This window comes from Hyperolius riggenbachi, chromosome 12 (genome assembly GCF_040937935.1).
Source record: "Hyperolius riggenbachi isolate aHypRig1 chromosome 12, aHypRig1.pri, whole genome shotgun sequence".
NCBI classification, from domain to species: domain Eukaryota; kingdom Metazoa; phylum Chordata; class Amphibia; order Anura; family Hyperoliidae; genus Hyperolius; species Hyperolius riggenbachi.
Window position 1 is genome coordinate 75,453,713 of NC_090657.1, and position 17,043 is coordinate 75,470,755.

General features: G+C 46.1%; 1 protein-coding gene across 1 annotated transcript in view; it reads left to right on the top strand.

Annotated features, from left to right (window-relative positions):
• The first annotated feature begins 236 nt into the window (after positions 1 to 236).
• The window catches only part of ITCH (itchy E3 ubiquitin protein ligase), a 176,221-nt gene continuing 159,414 nt past the window's right edge, over positions 237 to 17,043 (top strand). The window contains exon 1 of the mRNA XM_068262394.1: positions 237 to 320. The gene's annotated coding sequence lies outside the window, so the exon portion shown is untranslated. The remainder of the gene's footprint in view (positions 321 to 17,043) is intronic.

The following is a 17,043-nucleotide window of genomic DNA, read 5'->3' on the forward strand; positions in this document are numbered from 1 at the left end:
CTCCAAACCTGTCATACCAGTTCAGTCATGCTAGTCCAGTCAGTCAGGCAGTCAGTCAGTCCTGTCTTTTCATTGTTCTTTTCTTTTAAGTTAGCTAATAAATTGTATCATCCTGATTCAAACCTTCCTGTACTACCATGCTCAGTAGTTACATCTGCCCAAACCCAAGATGGCTGCTGCAGCTCCTGCCCCAAAGAGAACACTGAGCACGTGCAGGAGAGCCAGGAACCTCCCAGCAGGTCAGCCAAGATGGAGGACGCTGCTAGCAGGCAGACCAGCTCAGGCACCTGAAATAGAAGGGAATACAGGGAGGGAGAAAGGTAAGAGACAGCAAGGAAGGCAGGGATGGGGCTATCAATTCTTGCCAGCAATCACCAATACTAATAAAAGTTACCCCTCTAGCAGCCTGAGAACCTCAGCTGGATAAAAACAAGGAGGTGAAGGAAAGAAACATGTTGGAAAATGCAACAATAACTCTTCTTAAAGCTGGATAGAGTGGGCATCCTACAGAGTTGAGGACAAAAAGGACAATGATGGTCCTTCTGCGTTTATGAATTCTGGGGTCCTACATGTGAAAAGGGCACCTGTTTAGAAGTGCGCAGGATAGCGGTAGTGGAATATCGGTAAACGTACTGATTTTTACTACTTCATTCAAATAGTAAATTATTAGTAATATTTACCAATATTTTATGATCTAACCTTTTCCTACTCTCACACAGAAACCTTCTCTGGTAGTGCCTATCCTTAAAGGACCACTATCGCGAAAAAAAAGTAGGCAATTCAAATCTGACAGAACCGACAGGTTTTGGGCCAGTGCATCTCCTCATGGGGGACTCTCTGGGTTTTCTTTGCTTTCAACAACATTTCCTGAACAGCAGTTTAACTGCCAAAATAGTAAGATACCAGCCAGCCTCTCTACTCACTTGAACATTATTTTTTCAGTTAGAATTTGCAACCGCTGTTCAGGAAATGCTGTTAAAAACAAAGAAAACCCAGAGAATCCCCCATGAGGAGATGTGCTAGCTGTCCTGCTGATCCTCTGCCTCTAATACTTTCAGCCATAGACCCTGAACAGGCATGCAGCAGATCAGATGTTTCTGACAATATCGACCGGTCTGGCATGATTAGCTGCATGCTTGTTTATGGTCTGATTCAGACACTACTGCAGCCAAATAGATCAGCAGGGCTACCAGGCAACTGGTATTGTTTAAAAGGAAACACATATGGCAGCCTCTATATTACTCTCCTCTTGGGTTTGCTTTAAAGGGAACCTTAGCCCTAAAATAAAAACCAGCCCCCTGCAACCATCCTGTGCCCTCGCAGTCACTCACGGCTCCTCTGGTCCCCCGCCTCCAGCTAGTTTAGTTTTTGCCAACTCGGAGTCGGCAAGTCGCCATGCAGCCTTTTTTTCAATTTAGGGTTAAAGTGAACCAGAGATAAAGCACCCGCATGGATTTTACCATATATATCAAGTGGGAACATTAGAGAAAACACCTACCCTGCACTGTTTCTTCACTGCTCAGCCTGCCTGTTATCAGCCCTGATAAAATCCCAGACTGAGCATTCAATATGGCTCTGCTCAGGAATCATTATAGCTGAGTTATTATAGCAGAGCCAGAAGGGGGCAGGCTTGGGCTTGAAAAGACATCAAAGAAGACAGACTCAGCTATAATGATTCCTTAGCAAAGCCAGACTGAATGCTCAGTCTGGGATTTTATCAGGGCTGGTATTAGGCAGGCTGAACAGTGAAGAATGAAACAGAGAGCAGGGTAGGGGTTTTCTCTAATGTTCCCACTGATATATATGGTAAAATACATGATGGTGCTTTGTCTTTGGTTCACTTTAAGGTTCAGGCATATTTCCAGATGTTAGCTGAAGTAAAACACTGAAGAAGGGACTAGATCCCAGAAAGATTGCATCATTTAACTTTATCAGTTAGCCATTAAAAGGTATTACTTTTACAAAACTTAGTTTTTTTCTACCTACATGTTTGACTAACACAGCACAGAAATTTGTTTTACTACTATGGACATTTATACAAATTATACACAGCTGGAATTAGATTTAAGTTGGAAGGAAGTGCACTTCACTGGCCCCATACAGTATCCATTACATTAGCAGGTAAATTAGTATCTAATCGCTCTTCTGTAGTATACAGTATTACAGGTTCTTTTGAGTGGATTTAGATTTTACCTCGTTTTTGATCAGAGCTGGATTGTCCACAAGGCTTCTTAGGCAGGTGCCTGGGGTCCATTGTGTCTCAAGGGCCCACTTGCCACCTTCTCTGACTCCTAAGGGGAGCCACAGCCAGGGCTGGAGCTACCATAGGAAAAAAATAGGCAGTTGCCCCAGGGCCCCAGAGCCTGTAGGGGCCCCCGAATTGTCCCTCCCCATCTGAACTGTTGCTCCCCAGGGACACTGCAGATTCTGTTAAGTTGGGGGACGATTGGGGGAGGGTCAGCAGCCAGCTCAGGGGCCCAGGAGGAAAATTTGGCTGCAACAAAGGGCCTCTGATGACGCTTTTTGGTCGGGGTGGTGTCTGTTGGGGGGCCCCCAGGCTAATCTTGCCCTAGGGCTCCATTGTTACTTGAACCGGCCCTGGTCACAGCTACTACCTTGTCTTGGGCCCCATTTCATCTTATTCCATCTTTGTTTATTATAAAGCCATAGGATAAAGTGTGGATAATTTGGTTCAGAAGCAAGACATCATCATGGCTATTTATCAGGAATTTACAAGGGAGGTATTGGGTGGTACAAGACTTGGAACTGGCGGTCAGTCCTGTCACCAGTCCAGTCATACCAGTCCAGTCACACCAGTCCTGTCACATCAGTTCTATTATCAGTTCTGTCTTTTCTTTACTCTTTTCTTTTAAGCAAACCAATAAATGGCCTTAAGAGTTAGGTGTGTGTGTGTGTGTGTGTGTGTGTGTGTGTGTGTGTGTGTGTGTGTGTGTGTGTGTGTGTGTGTGTGTGTGTGGCATAAATATGGCAGCTTCCATATCCCTCTTGCTTCAGTTGTCCTTTAATGGACAGGCGTGGGGGGGGGGGGGGGTGTTAAGGATTAGGTGTAGTGGTGTGTGTGTGTGGGGGGGGGGGGCGGTCCTAGTGGATAGGTGTGTGGGGGGTCTTAAGGGTTAGGTGTGTGGGGGGAAGCTTAAGGATTGGGTGTTGGGATGGATTGGGGTTAGGCGTAGGGGGGGGGGGGAGGGAGGTTAGTGTTAGGCGTTAAGAGGAAGGGTTCTGTGTGAGGATAGGTTAGGACATAGTAAAATATAGGTAAAATGACCGATATTCTACTATAGTAAATAATAGAATATTGGTAAAATTACCAATATTCTATTGCTGTTATTTTGTTCCCATTTCTACATGTGGCAGGGGAGGACTGGCAAGGGAGAAGATTTCCCCCTGGGCTGCCTCTCATTTAACGATTTAGGGCTGGCGCAGGGCCTGCTGCATTCAGGTTTTTGTATAAGGCAATGTGAAACACTAGGCTGGCTGAGGGAAATAAATGTACAATTACAGAGCAATTAGAGGGTGGGTAAGCTGGTAAATGTACACAGCAAGATGCAGAGCAGAGGCCTGCCTGCAGGGTCGTAGAAAAAAAACTCTGTCTGCTCTCTCACCAGCATAGCTCCCAACTATCCCTCTGTTGAAGGGACAGTCCCTCTTTGGACATAAGTGTGTGTGTGTGGGGGAGGGGGTGTGAGCCTTGGGGAATTAACCACTTCACAACTGAGAGGTTTTACCCCTTCAGCATCCGAGCAATTTTCTCCTTTCAGCGCTCCTTACATTCATTCGCCTATAACTTTATCATTACTTATCACAATAAAATGAACTATATCTTGTTTTTTTCACCACCAATTAGGCTTTCTTTAGGTGGGACACTATGCCAAGAATTATTTTATTCTAAATGTGTTTTAATGGGAAAATAGGAAAACATTTGGAAAAAAAAACATTATTTTTCAGTTTTCCGCCATTATCGTTTTAAATAATGCATGCTACTGTAATTAAAATCCATGTAACTTATATGCCCATTTGTCCCAGTTATTACACCATTTAAAGTATGTCCCTATCACAATGTTTGGCGCCAATATTTTATTTTCAAATAAAGGTGCATTTTTTTCAGTTTTGTGTCTATCCCTAATTACAAGCCCATAATTTATAAAGTAACAGTGTTACACCCTCTTGGTATAAATATTTAAAGATTTCAGTCCCTAAGGTAACTATTTAAGTTTTTTTTTTTTTATTGTAATTTTTTTAAATTTATTTTAATATTACAAAAAAAAATATTGGTAACAATTGGGGAGTGTGGGAGTTAATGAGTTAAAATGAATAGTGAAAATAATGTATTTGTATGTGAACATTTTTTTGGGGTGTAGTATTACTTTTTTTTTCCGGTGTCCTGCAAGCGTCGGAAGGTTGCTTGCAAGAGGGGAGGCTGGGAAACTGAGTTTTTTCACAATGATCGCGCTGCTTCTCGTGGAAGCATGCCGATCATTGCGGGGGCAGAGATCAACGAACGGGAATGGATTTTCCCATTCATTGATCTCCGGGCGAGCGGGTGGCGGCGTGCACGATCGCGGGAGTGCGAGCGGGATCGCGGACAGCGGCGGTAGCGGCAGGGGGTGCGTATATCTACGCTCCGGGCGGGGAACTGAAGTCCAAAGGAGCGTAGATATACTGTACCCGGGCGGCGAAGTGGTTAAGGTGGCCATACATCTGTTTTGATAATTACTATTGAATTGGATAGAAATCGGTGCCGCCACAAGCATGCCAAATTGACTGATTTGATTGGTGGAATCTGATATGAAGGGAAATCTCAGGCTGATGTGGTTGATCGGGTGCACAGCGGTAATGGCATGTGATAATCACGAAAGCCAGACATGACAGAAAACCCTGGATGTCTTCCCTCCAAATGTATTATGTGACCCCCGATGCCTGTGCATTTATACTTTACCTGTCACGCTGTCCTGCAAGTTTCCTTGCTGTATTTCCGCATTGGCGCCCCAAATGCCTACTGGCATATAGCAAGTAGGGCGCATGTGTGATGACATTTGGGCTCGGGCTGCCATGATAACGGGCCTCTAGGTTGTGTTTTCCCTCCAGGCCGAAAGGTCCCAGTCCTCCCCTGACATGTGGTGTATTCATAGGTACAAGGGACTGATGTAAAATCTCTCTACTCGTGTATCCCTCATAATCTTGCCTTACAAGCTTTGGAGTTTCATCTGAGGAAATATTCAAATTATTCTCTGGACCTCCAGATCTTTATACTGGATTCTGTTTGTCACCTCCTGGCCCACAACTACTTCATGTTTGATGGCCGCTTCTACCTCCAGAGACGTGGTGCCTCCATGGGAGCGAAATTCTCCCCATCCCTGGCCAATCTTTATATGGGATGGTGGGAGGAGAGCCATGTCTTTGGGGGTGGTTGCGGCCTCATGGAGGATGTTGTGTGGTACGGGAGGTACATAGATGATTTGCTATTGGTGTGGAAGGGAAGCCCCTGCAATGTCCAGTGTTTGGTGGAACATTTTAATGCTAATGAATTGAACCTTCAGTTCACATTTGAATATGATAGGGTTTCCATCAACTATCTGGACCTTGTGTTAAGGGGTAACCCTCACAATGGTAAGGTCAGCACGATCACTTATAGAAAAGCGTGCAGTGGAAATTCCACATTAAGAGCAAACAGTTGCCATCCAGCCCACACCATAAAAGGCATTCCAGTTGGAGAATTTAGTAGGGCAAAGCGTAACTGCTCAGAAGAAGGGGATTTAGTTAGTGAATTGGACATTGTGGAAACAAGACTCCGTGACAGAGGCTATCCCAAATGGGCCATAAAGAGGGGTAGGTCGAGAGCATCCTCTCGACTCAGAACAGACTTGGTGCATGCCACCTAGACTAGGGGGGGCCACCATTCCAAAACCCACATTTGTGACTACCTTCTCGTCAGAGTATAAAGAGGTTATAGGTATTGTTACCAAGTATCTACGCATACTTAAAGCAGATGCAGGCATATGTCCAATTATTAGTGAAGGTGTTAGAATGGCTAGTCGACGGGCACCCACTCTTGCCAGACTTTTATCCCCTAGCATGTTCGAATCAACGCAACATTCTAGTACGTGGCTTTCCTTGACAGGTTCTTTTAAATGTAGCATTCCCACATGTCGATATTGCCATGTGCACACAAAAACCAGATCCACTGTCTCTGCCGTTAGCGGCCGCAGTTATCCGATAAAACAGTTTATCAATTGTGGAACTAAGGACGTGATTTATCTAGTCACGTGTAGTGCATGTTCCATTCAGTATGTAGGATGTACTACTAGGCCGCTAAGGCAGTGGATAGCGGAGCACTACCTGGGGCAAGGGTGGCTCACCACAAATGTTTCCAATGTTGCCAAGCATTTCAGGGAGGTACATGGTGGGAACATGACTGGATTTCAATTCCAAGGTATAGAGAGAGTGTTCCCATCTAAATGGGGTGGGGACCTTTACAGGTGTTTACTTAGGAGAGAAGCCATGTGTATATTTAAACTGGACACGAGAGTCCCTCGAGGCCTAAATGCTAAATGGGATGTGAGTCTTACAACACAGTGACATCCGTTATGCCTCTATTGGCTCATGATGATGTGTGTCTCTTTTTCTATGCATTATCTGCTTGTATCATTGTTTTATTGCGTTACTCTTTTTTGCTCTCAGTTATGAGAACAATTTTGACACTTTTTTTACTCTATTTTTTATCGTGTACAACAGTATTTTTGTTATATTGTTTTTAAGAAAGGATTTATGTACCTTTAAAAATGATATGTACCCTGGCTCTACCCTCCAAGGTGAGACCGCCCCCATAGAGGTAGGCAGGAGGTGGAGCCATTGGTTGGATATGTATTAATATGTCAAAGGTTTCCATGTGAACTCAGCTATGATTAAGGACCAGTAGGTCCGAAACATGTCAGCTTGAGATTCGATGTTCTAATACAGGACATGTCCTGACAATAAAGAGGATTCGTGGTGAATTGGTGCGGACCTTCCTTTTGTCGGACTGGACAGTGATCTTGTATGTAGTAGCAGCAGGAACCATCCAGTGAGCCACACTTAGGAGGGAAATATTCATTGAACGAGGTAAAAAAACCTCTTCTTGTTTCCGTCATTCCTGCTCTAATAAACAAATCGTACTCAGCTTGGCATTGGGCCAATCAGATGCACTTCCTGATTATTTTGATTGGCCTAGTTCCAAGCCACTTTCAAGCTAAGATTATTACCATTTGATTGATCCTCTTTACTGCTCAGCAGAACCCAATGTACATGATTAAAGCGGACCTGAACTCAGAACTTCCTCTCTGCTCTAAAAGATAAGCAACAGCATAATAACCTTTAAATAAAAACATTTCTTTGTTACAGCTGATACAAATCCTGCAATAAATCTGCAGTTTGTCTACTTCCTGCTTTCATGGAAGCAGACATATTGTTAACATCCTGTGCTTACAAATTAGGTCTCTGGGGTGGCAGCCAGCTGACACAGCTGAGGGATCAAATTACAGTTGTGATTAGACACAGGTGAGGGGTAATTAGGATAAACTCTCTAAGTAGATACAAGGTGGATTTCTATATGTTTTCCTTCTGTCCTGTGCAAGAGTTGAGGTCCACTTTAAGAGCCCACTGGCTGGTTGACATTTGTCAGTGTGATTCCCAGCTTGAGGCACAAATGTTTCCCTATCTGGATACTAAGTCAGCGATACAGCCTTTTTTCTGTGTAGATGTAACTTGATTACCTGATGTCAGATTGACATTAAACACCTGGTCAGGAGCTCATACTCTGGCCCCTTCCTGCACCATAGACTTGTCATTGCTATAGGCTGCACTCTTCTAAAAGAGATACAGTCTGTGCCTGTCCTCCTTGCAATCTAAATAGCAGGATGAAGCAATTTGAGCAGCAGTAGCACCCACAGAGCCTGGAACTGACTGCCTGTAAACAGGGGGATCTGGTGAAATCATTAAAATTTCAAGATAGTATAGTTTCAGAATCTTCATGTCTCACAAAAGTAGAGGAGCAAGGCCTGGGAGGAGGGAGCACTTGTCCTTCCCACGTTGCCCTCCTGAAGAGCACAGCGGCAGTGGGGAAAATTAGAAGGAGCACTCACACACTCACCTCTTACAGGTTCCAGGCGCTGGGATCCTGTCTGTCAGCTCTATACCTCTGCTGCACATCTAGCTACCATACTGGCGTGGAAAGTGGGTGAGGGGGCGGGTATCATTAATGGTCACCTTTATATACACTGTTCATCCAGATCAGCTGTTCATCCAAATCAGCTGTGATACTGATGTGTTGATAGGATGACTTATTATACATCATTTTGTCTGCAAATTACAATGGCCTCAATTCACTAAGATCATGCTGGAGATAATAAGGCAAGAGAAAACTTACCTCCACACAGTAAGAGAGTTATCTTATCTCTTCATTCCTTAAGTTACCTCTTCTGTAGTTAATTTACCTCCTCTGTAGTTAATTTACCTCCTCTGTAGTTAAGTTACCTCCTCTGTAGTTATTTTCACACGCAGTTAATGAACAGCCTGTCTTTAACTCTGGAGTTATTTTAAGGATTAAAGAGTTAACTTAAAGACAAAAGAGTTAACTTTAGGTTTGCCCGAGGTAAAATGTTTCCTGAATACTACATGCCTTATCACAATGGTAACAACTCTAGAAGAGTTATTAAAGACAGGAGATAAGTTTAGTGAATTGAGGCCAAAGTCAGTTATTTTGTTTTGGCAATGGATTCAGGTATCATAGTCTGTGCTGATGTTGACACATTGGCTGGTGTATTTTACCTGTTATTATTGTGTTCCAATTCATTATACCGTAACTTGATCAGTTGGTGTGTAAATCATCAATATTATATGGATGTGTTTTGTTTTTTAATCTACTGTATACATTTTTTTTACATACTATTGGTGGCTGTAAGCACAATTGCAGTTTTTTGAACTAGTTGCTGTGAAAAAGTTGTAGTGTGAATAGTTTGTAATCTGTTTGTTGCCTTCCTGTAGTTCAGAGTTCCAATGTCCCACAGATGTCCTTTCTGGTTTCTCCAGCTACTCTATTTATGTTTGTAGATTCAGGTACTTAAAGATTACTTGTAGTATAAAAAAAGTATCAAATTGTTCCCACTTACCAGATATTCACTTCACTAAATCTGCCCCAGGATATATTGCTTCCCGAGCTGTAGTAAATTGTAAAAACTGGGTTGAGCAGGCATGTGTAGGAGGCAGTCCTCATGCACACCGCTGCCCAAATACCCCCCCAAAGCTACTTCCAAGTTGGCAAGGTCAGGAAGTAGAGTGCAGGCACTGGCCCGTTGCCGGGAGCGCTCTGTGCTTGTGCTTTATGTAGTCTTGACGTAGTGCGTGTATGCAGAGCGCTCCTGGCTGTGGGCGCACTATCAAGGATGCGCCATCGGGCATCGCCTGGCCAACCTGAAAGTAGCTCTGGGGGACATTTAGGAGAGAACAGAGGTCGACGGAGGAGAATAGGGGCAGCGGTGGGCACAAGGGCTCATTACTACTTATGCTTGCTCCTCCCATGCGATGCGACGATACCGGGGCATGTGGTGCCCCTTTAACGTCGCACCAGTGCGCCCTAAAGGTCGCACCGTCGGGCGCACTGGTGCAAAGTTAAAGGGGCACCATATGCCTGTTTTCGTTGCACTGCATGCAACGTTATCGTCACATCGCGCAATGTTTTCGGCGCACAGCGGTAACACGTGCAGTGCAACGTTTTTGGCGCACAAAGTCGTTTGCGCTGAAGTTTGGACGTCTTAACTGCCATACCGCCGCTTTGTGAATTGAGCCCAAGGCATCTCAATAGCACATTTAATATGCATGCCAATAATATGGCTCAATAATAAAGATACTTTAATTTTACCTCTTAATTTCCATTTAAAAAATGTAGCAGAGGGTTTGATTAGCCTACTTGGGAGGCATGCCCGACCACAGAAGTTTAAGTCAAATAAGGATTGATGTAATTATTCTATTGCGCACATTAGCAGGGAGCAAACCAAAAAGCTTTCATCAGTGGGGGGAGGGCGGATAGACACTGTGCTTCAAAGAGTTTACAGAAGTCACAAATCACACCTTCTCCTGGTTAGCACTTTCCCCTTCCATGGCTGGGTCCCCCGGGTCGAATCCCAGCCAAGGACCTATTTGCACAGAGTTTGTATGTTCTCCCTGTGTCTGTGTATGCTTCCTCCAGGCACTCCGTTTCCTCCCACACCCCAAAATACATGCAGATAAGTTAATTGGTTTCCCCCTAAATTGGTCATAGACTACGATACATACATAGACATACAGTAGATATGACTATGGTAGGCATTAGATTGTTAGCCCCTCTGAGGGACAGTTAAGTGACAAGACTATATATAATCTGTATAGCCATGGCTGCGGAAGATGTCAGCACTATATAAATACATAACAATGATAAGATATAGGAATAGGTGCCCACAGTAATAAGGGGTTGTGTTGAAATTCTTTCTCTTTTCCTTGTTCTTGGCTAATGCTGAAGTGTCTGGTGAATGTTTGATAAACACTTGCTGCTCTGAAGGGATGTGTGATATTATTCTGACTAAACTGCCTGATAATCGGGTTACTATGAAGTCTTGTATTTTGATATATGATTGAAGGTTTCTATTTTTCTCTGTATTTTGCTTTGTGTTTTGCACCTTTGTTCAAGAGACCCAAGCAACTGTACGTGAAACAAAAGTATGCCGTTGAGGGGGACGGGGTTGGGGTGAGAGGCATGACTTACCTACAGGAGGGGGGGGGGGGGTGTGCCCCCATAGCCCCACATCCATATGGTATTCACCATCTTTCCCAGGGTGTGACCGCAGTTTGAAGCTCTGGCATTGTTGTCAAGCACCGTATTCACATTGACGGACTACATATCCCGGCATGCATTGCAGGGGCCAGTGCCGCTCAACACCACCAGAAACTTTCAGCTGCATTTGCTCCCTGGGCAAGATGGCAAATCCTATATGGACGAGGGGGGGTAGAGGAGCAGCCTTGCATAGGTCAGTAAGGCATATCACCTAACCCCACTCCCCAATGGAACACTCTATCACGAACCTCCCTTAAGGGAAGGTTCAGGTTATATTTTTTCACGTACAAACATTTGGGTCCCTTTAAATATCACCCTGCTACTTTTGTGTAGGAGAGCTTTTTTTTCCATGATTTTTTTTGTCTGTGTGTGTAGTGCTGTGGATACGGGTTTGCCGTGTTACCTTTTCATGACGCAACTGTCTGCTTCCCTTCTCGCGGTTATGTTTTTCCATCAGTGTTTCCTGGTTAGTGTGAGTTTTTTCCTCTTGACTTCTGCTGAGTGTAACAAAATATTTATGACAAGGCAATGGATTTTGTGCGCGGAAGCTGGCTCCTGTACGTGGCAGTTCACGAGGGAGAGCTGCATTGTTTATTTTTGGGAGATGGGGTGGGGTTGGGTTGAGTCAGGAATAATAATGTGATCAGAGGCGTAACTAAGCAGCTTGGGGTCCCGGTGTAAGTTTTACATGGGGCCCCAAGCATTCTATTGAAATGGAGCCTCAAAACCTACCAAAAAACAGTGTCAGAGAAGGGTATTTAGAGTAAGGAAACAGTTAAGGATTACCACCAGGTAGGGCCGGATTTACAGCTCAGGAGCCTATAGGTACAGAAGTTCTGGCGCCCGAAACTCCGCCCCTCAGCACAGGCCACACACCCCAAGCTACGCCCCCTTTTCTTACACTAATAACATTTCTTATACTTATAACACAGATACTAATAACACAAAAATGGTGATAGTTTCTAATCACAGACAGGTAATTATAAGTAGATTTTAGTGATAGGTAAATTCTAGTGATTGCAAGGTGGTAGTAGGTAGTGATGGCCAAGTCATGGAGAAGCATGTGATTTGTTTGCTCAGATCAGGTACTGATCGGTCTTCTAGTGCCAGGCTGGTAGCAATGAGCAGATTCCACTGGCGGGAGGCAGTGATCGGTCGATTCTAGTGGAAGGCATAATGCTGCCATTGGCCCTGTTCCTCCATTCCTGCACAGATCCTGCTTATTGGGGGGGGGGGGGGGGGGGGTGGCGGGGAGGAGTTAATCAGCCACTGCCAGCCTATAGGTAAGCCTTTTTTTTTCAGCTCACAGGAAGATGCTGCTCAGCTAATACCATGCGCTCTGGCTGCTCACACTACACACACACAATCAATGCCAGCAGACTGGCTACATCCATTTTCTCAGTGTTTCCGTAAGGTCCAGCTAGTGTGTCCCCTCTCCTCCAGGGACCAGGTCACTGTGTCACACACTGCCTGTCACACGTGCACAGACAGCCTCAAGCCCCAATAGCAAACACACAGGGAGGCGGAGCTGCAGTGTATACAGGGCAGGGCTATCTCCTACATGGCTGGTTCGCCCCTCCCCCCTGCCTGTCACTTGAATACACACATGCTGGTTGGCTGCTTTTGTGTACAGGACAGGAGAGGGGGGCGGGCCGGAGCTTTTTGCCTACCTCTGCTCCACTCGTCTCTCAATCCCCCGATCCTCCCTCATCAGTGTTGCCAACTCATCCCTTTAATTACTGACACATCTAAGTTATACAGGTTCTGGGGCTACTTACACATAATCAGTGCCTTACCTGCATCTACCTAGCCACGACACCTGTATAATTCATGTGTCAGTAATTAAAGGGATGAGTTGGCAACACTGCCCCTCATTCAGGGCTCTGGGCGCAGGCTAATTAGACTGCCTGCCTGGTAAGCGATGCCCTCCTTCTTGGACTGACCGCACACGTGGTTTGTCCCAGGAGTGGTGTCCCAAGCCCAGCGGGCATTAGAGAATGACAGGCGCCCCGCCTCCCCCAATGCCTATGCACGCAGATGCTACTTGGCTGCATGCAGGTATGAATATGGTGGGCGGTGAGAGTGGGACACACTTACTGTAGGTGTGACTAGCCGCCCACCACTCACTGTAGCGGCGGCCGCAAGTGGGTGGGGCAAGCGGCGCTGTTATTGACAATTGCGTTCTAAGGCTAAATTTAGAAGGGGACATGATTAAAACCCGCCTTTGCCCAATCAGGCGCCTGTAGGCACGTGCCGACAGTGCCTTATGGTAAATCATCCGGCCCTGCCACCAGGCCCACATTTACCTCACAGGAGCCTATAGGCACAGATGTCCCGGCACCCTAGAGTTCACCCTCCATGAACCTAAGAACCCCCACCAAACTGCACCGGAAGTTTGCTGGCTAGCCCAGTTGTCACTTCTCCCTTACTTCCCTTGCCCGTCCCAGGTAACTACAGATGTCATTTAGTATTAGGTAGCCAGAGGTACCCTCAATATTAAGCAGCTAGACGTGCCTCCAAGTATTAAGTATTAGGCAGAGGAACATCAATATTAAGTAGCTAGAGGTGCCTCAGACTGAAGGGAGATCTCAGCAGTGGAATGCAGAGAGCTGGGTGAGTAACCTCTCATTTCCACTTTTATCAGGACTCTGCATAGGGAAGGAGGGAGTGAGCAGCCTTTCCATCATCAGGTGCCTGTAGGAATGTGCCTACAGTGCTTTATGGTAAATCCGCCATCTGAAAATGGCGCCTGCGAATAATAGCGCATGGTGTTGCCGCTAATCCGTTTGCCGCTTATCGCTATTTAGCGTTAAAGCCTTATTGTTATTTAACGTTAAAGCCTTATTGTTATTTACCGTTAACACACAGAACCCTCTCTGTACCTATCCCTAACCCTAACCACCCCCTGGTGGTGCCTAACCCTAACCACCCCCTGGTGGTGCCTAACCCTAACCACCCCCTGGTGGTGCCTAACCCGAAGACCCCCCTGGTGGTGCCTAACCCTAAGACCCCCCTGGTGTTGCCTAACCCTAGGACCCCCCTGGTGGTGCCTAACCCTAAGACCCCCCTGGTGGTGCCTAACCCTAAGACCCCCCTAGTGTTGTCTAACCCTAAGACCCCCCTGGTGGTGCCTAACCCTAAGACCCCCCCACCGTGGTGCCTAACCCTAAGACCCCCCTGGTGGTGCCTAACCCTAAGATCCCCCTGGTGGTGCCTAACCCTAAGACCCCCCTGGTTGGTGCCTAACTCTAAGACCCCCCTGGTGGTGCCTAGCCCTAAGACCCCCCTGGTGGTGCCTAACCCTAAGACCTCCCTGGTGGTGCCTAACCCTAAGACCCCCCTGGTGGTGCCTAACCTTAAGACCCCCCCCCCAGTGGTGCCTAACCCTAACCTTGACAGTGTTACATTAAATCCATTCCCCGTTTTGCAAGTTAAATAACGTCTGCAGTTTGGCTTATGTAGGGCGCTATTGATAAATAACGTTAGTGTGTGCCACTATTGATAAATAACGTTAGTGTGTGCCGCTATTGATAAATAACGTTAGTGTGTGCCGTTTTTCTTCTTTTTTCCCTGTGCGCCATTATTATGCAGTACTAACGATAAATAGCGATAAGCGTATCTTTTTAATGCGGCCCCATTTTTATGCATAGGCGCTGTGCGCCATTATTCACTGATCCCGGTAAATCCGGCCCTGATTACCACTATGCAATACACATACAGTGGTGTTCATTACCAACATAGCACCAATGAAAAGCTAATGATATGGATGAAGGAGGGCCCCAAGTGGGTGGACCAGGGGCCGCTACATCTGCATCACCTATTGCTTCGCCACTGAATGTGATTCACATCCATATCTTAAGATCCCCATGCACTATTATGAAACTGGACAGCTGACCAGGGCATGACCACAGTTTGCAGCAAACACTGAGACTGAGACAAGAAATGTAGTGCAATAATGCAAAGCACTGTATATACAAATTGCATGCAAGAACACCAAGATACAGTGTACACACCAAACCCCAGAACCCATCTAACTAAATATACATGCAGGAAATATATACAAATATACATATAGAAGGCAAAGATAAAGGTCAGGAGAGAATTCAAGGTTCGGCAACAGATCAGCAAAGGATGGGGACACAACAAGACCAGGGATGTCCAGAGACTCAGATTAAGCAACATAAGGTTCTGGCTCTAAGTTCCTAAATAGAGAAGCCACACCTGCCGCATCAGGAGGGAGCTAGCACAATACACCACTCCACACCAGTCAGAGTAATCCAAGAACTGTCTACAGACAGGTTGGGGCTATCTGCTGGTGGGCAACGGAAGTCCAAAGCATCCAGAGTCCAGGCGGAAAGTGGCAGGACATGGTTCCTAACATAAACACCCCTCCCCTCTTTCCTTAGGGATCAGCCTCAGGATGCTTCACAATGTCCTTACAAAACCTCTGCCAATGTCTCAAGAAACAGCAGGCAGAAAGGTGGGCAGCAGACAGCAAGGCTGGGAGCGGACCGGAGACCATCAGGTAGAGTAGCAAACTGGAAACCAGCAGCCTGGGCAGCGGACTGGAGATCATCAGGCAGGGCAGTGTACTGTAGACCATCAGGCTCAGCAGTGTACTGGAGACCATCTGGCTGGGCAGTGGTGTGGAGACCGTCAGGCTGGGCAGTAGACTGGAGACCATCAGGTAGGGCAGCGTACTGAAGACCATCAGGCTGGGCAGTGGAGTGGAGACCATCAGGCTGGGCAGTAGACTGGAGACCATCAGGTAGGGCAGCGTACTGGAGACCATCAGGCTGGGCAGTGGAGTGGAGACCATCAGGCTGGGCAGCAGACTGGAGACCATCAGGTAGGGCAGCGTACAGGAGACCATCAGGCAGGGCAGTGGAGTGGAAACCATCAGGCTGGGCAGCAGACTGCAGAGGAGGATTGGAGACCATCAGGCAGTGCGGTGGACTGGAGACCATCAGGCAGTGTGGTGGACTGGAGACCATCAGGCTGGGCAGCAGACTGCAGAGGAGGACTGGAGACCATCAGGCAGTGCGGTGGACTGGAAACCATCAGGCAGTGTGGTGGACTGGAGACTATCAGGATGGGCAGCCGACTGCAGAACATCAGACTGGGCAGCAGACTAGAGACAATCAGGCTGGGCAGCGGATTAGAGACCATCAGGCAGAGTGGTGGACTGGAGACCATCAAGGAAGGGCAGGGGACTAGAGACCATCACGCTGGACAGCAGACTGGAGACCATCAAGTTGGGTAATAGACTGGCAGGCATCATGCAGGGCAGCAGACGGGACACCAGGTCCATCAGGCAGGGTAGTGAGCTGGAATTGCTATGTCACATCATTTGGCAGCTGCATAGTTAAATCTCTTGTGAACTGCCCTTGTTGTCTCGGTAGATGATCTAGTATATAGCTATTTACATCAGTTTGTTCCAAGTCTAAAAAATTAATGCTTCTTCTGTATATTTGAGGTAAAGTTTAAATTCCAGTCATTCTCATTTAGATTATAAAGTCATCCAAAGATGGTCTATTACTCCCCCCCGAATAGCAGGATATGAATTGAATTGTTGCTAGAGGACCAGGCTTGCACTGGGAGGACCATGGGATTCATATAGTAGGTGGATTCCACTGGGCCATAAATACATTTGCATAACCCGGAGCGAAGCACGACCTCGATGCTGTCCCGTTGGTCTGTAGGTAGTACTGCCCATCAAACTTAAAATAATTATGGTGCAAAGTAAAAAGTCAAAGTTTAATTAAAAAATATTCAGTCGCTTCGACACCTCTCCCTGTCACTGCTTGATTACCATATATAGTGATGAGACATCGAGGGTACACAGTATCCAATGCTCCTTCCATGTCATGCAATGTTAATATATATTTGTTTTGTGTTTTGTATATAAAAGTATTTGGTACATATTTTTGTAAATGTATCAATATATTTCTATAAATTGGCTGTTAAAGATCCTATACCTGATGCATTTGGTCAGCCAGGGGGTGTTTTTGGTTGTATGGACTTTCAGTAGATGGTACAACAGTGGCTCCATAGGGTTTGATGTTCAAAAAATGTAATTCTTGTAGATTGATTATATCCTGGTTATGCAGAGCACTGCGCACAGCGGGTGTTTTAACTCACCTCCTGAAGGATCCCGACATCAGCCACCATTCTTCTTCTTC